This window comes from Marmota flaviventris, chromosome 12 (genome assembly GCF_047511675.1).
Source record: "Marmota flaviventris isolate mMarFla1 chromosome 12, mMarFla1.hap1, whole genome shotgun sequence".
NCBI lineage: Eukaryota > Metazoa > Chordata > Mammalia > Rodentia > Sciuridae > Marmota > Marmota flaviventris.
The window spans coordinates 27210323-27213357 of NC_092509.1; the positions used below are offsets into that span (position 1 = coordinate 27210323).

The 3035-nt window shown below is 44.3% G+C and overlaps 1 non-coding gene across 1 annotated transcript; it reads left to right on the top strand.

The window, feature by feature from the left end:
- The first annotated feature begins 2550 nt into the window (after positions 1-2550).
- LOC114100246 (U6 spliceosomal RNA) lies at positions 2551-2657 on the top strand. The gene has a single exon (XR_003584026.2). It is a non-coding gene; the product is annotated as a U6 spliceosomal RNA (small nuclear RNA).
- The last annotated feature ends 378 nt before the right edge of the window (positions 2658-3035 follow it).

Genomic DNA, 3035 nt, shown 5'->3' on the forward strand with positions numbered 1-3035 from the left:
TGCCTCAGCCTCCCAAACCTCTGGGATTACAGGCGTGCACCACCGTGCCTGGATCCTAGAAATGATCTTAACTAACCCAACGTGGAAATACTCTGATGCTCGCTCCCTTTCCCCAGGACAGAGAGGAGGAAGGTTTCCTTTTCTGGAAATCCTTAACAATAGGCAAGAGGCTCATCTATTTGGACTGGAGGATGTCAGATGCCCCTGAGAAACGCCTCCTTGGGCCCAGAGCTGTCCTCTGACAATTGTTCCTCCATGGAGTGGTGTGAGCAGAACTGGTCATCTCAACAGGGATCCCTGAAAGGACCATGAACTGGTAGTCATTATTAATTACCCAGAATGCCTTGATCTTTTCCCTCTCCTCAGAACCAGCTAAAATTATCATTGAGCTGTTCTAGGAATAGGGACTGCCCAAGGTTCCAGGGTCAGAAACTTAATACCCAAATTAAGATGTTAGTGGTATCTGAAGGTTGAGCCTTTGGGAGGTAACTAGGATTCCATAAGGTCATGGGAGGGGCCCATAATGGCATTAGTGGCTTTATAAGAAGAGGAAGAGAGACCTGAGCTAGCAGGTTTGCTCTCTCACCGTGCAATGTCCTCTACCATGTTATGGTACAGTAAGAAGGCCCTCACTGGAGGCCCAACAGGTGCCTGTACCGTGCTTTTGGATTTAGCTAAATAAACCTCTTTCTTTATAAATCACCCAGCCTGTGGTATCCAGATATAGCACTACAAAACAGAGAAAGGCATGGACCATGTTCTTTCTTTGCAGTCGCCATTTGTTGTTGTCTTCTCTGAGATGTCAATGAACTGGCCTTCCGAGTGTTCCTTAAGTTCCTGTGGGCCCTCTTAAGGAACAGCAGTGCTGTACATCGATGACTCAGAATCGATCATTTCTTTTTTTTTTTTTTTTAATTTTTTTAAGAGAGAGAGAGAATTTTAATATTTATTTATTTTTTAGTTTTTTGGCAGACACAACATCTTTGTTTGTATGTGGTGCTGAGGGTCGAACCTGGGCCACACTCATGCCAGGCAAGCGTGCTACCACTTGAGCCACATCCCCAGCCCAGAATCGATCATTTCTGACTTCAAAATCTTCCTTTGAGTTCTTGCTGAAGGTTCCTTCCCCAACCATGACTCTCTTTTTAAACAGTCACCTTACCACTCTTTTCCTGCTTTTCACCACCAACTTTCTGCCTCCCTTTCTCAACCCCTGCAGGAGAGAAAAGATTTCTTTCCTCATCCATTGTAAGGTTTATGGCCTAGACCCCTATATAACGGAAGACAGACTAGCAAGAAAATATAAAGCCAGGCACAATGGCGCGTGTTTATAATCCCAGTGCTCAGGAGGCTGAGACAGGAGGTTCACGAGTTCAAAGCCAGCCTTAGCAATGGTGGGGCACTAAGTAATTCAACTAAATAAAATACAAAACAGGGCTGGGGATGTGGCTCAGTGGTCAAGTGCCCCTGAGTTCAGTCCTCAGTCCAAAAAAAAAAGAGGAAAATATACCCAAATTTCCTTAATATAAGTTCTGTGTGATGCAGGAGCCTTCAGGAATAGGGGCAAAAAACAGGGCTTCTGCATTTTTAGGGACAGTCATACAGAAGTACATTGGAGGACCAAAGGGTCTGATCTCTGGGGCATTTAACAAGGCCTGTTTATTCAGATTCTTTTTGGTGTCCCTGTGTGACATTCCTTCCCTCTGAGTACACAGCAGGACACCTGTGACATGAAGGTCTTCTGAAGGAGAAAGGAGGGAGATTATGTGACCCACTGGAGTGGAGAAAGGAAAGGTGAGAGCGGCCTTCCTGCTTCAGTTGTTTTCTGAAATGCCACGGTGCCATTTTGGGGGGGATAGCATGTCTTGAACCCCTTCAGCTCTTCTGAACCCTTCATTTTGGTTTTCATCCATAGCAGTTCAGCTTCATTAGGGAAATGAGTTCCTGGCCCCGGCTTCATCTCTATCACAGAGCTTCTGAACCCCTGGGGGTACAGACGAAGATGGGTGTAGGAACAGCCACACTGCCGGCTAGAACGCTGCAGGTGCACACGTGTGTGGCTGACCCGTGTGCAATGATGTGCAAGCTGAGCTTCAAAGACCAGCAAGACTTTTACCAGGGCAGGATGGGAACAGCCTGAGCAAAGGCTCAGAGCTGGCAAACACAGGAAGAGTTCAGGAAAGTGGTCACAAACGTCTGAGCCTGAGGAGAAGCAAGGGATCAGAGGGAAGCAGAAATCTAGAGAGCAGACAGAGGAAGGCAGATCGACAGGGGCCGGGCCATGTTTGGTGAAACTTCAGGAGTTTCTAAGTAGAACTTAACTGTGAGATTCATCAGACACCAGGAAACATCTTCAAAATGTAGGCTCACTTTCAACTTTTCCATTTATTAGTAACAAAGAAACTGAGTTGTTGTTGTTATCATCATCATCATCATCATCATCATCATTATTAGTTATTTTGGTACTGTGGAGTGAATCCAAGGATGCTTAACCACTGAGCCACATTCCCGGCCCTTATTTCTGTATTTTATTTAAAGACAAGGTCTCTCGTGCTTGCTTCGGCAGCACATATACTAAAATTGGAACGATACAGAAAAGATTAGTATGGCCCCTGCGCAAGGATGACACACAAATTCGTGAAGCATTCTGTATTTTTTGTGGAACCAACCTAGATGCCCTTCAATAGATGAATGGATAAAAAAAAAATGTGGCATATATACATAATGGAATATTACTCAGCAATAAAGAGAATAAAATCATGGCATTTGCAGATGTAAATGGATGGAGTCAGAAAAGATAATACTAAGTGAAGTTAGCCAATCCCCAAAAAACAAATACCAAATGTTTCCTTTGATATAAGGAGGCTGATTCATAGTGGGGTAGGAAGTGGGAGCATGGGAGGAACAGATGAACTCTAGATAGAGCAGAGGGGTATTAATGATGGTGGAATGTGATGATCATTATTATTCAAAGTACAGGTATGAAGACACGAATTGGTGTGAATATACTATGTATACAACCAGAGATATGAAAA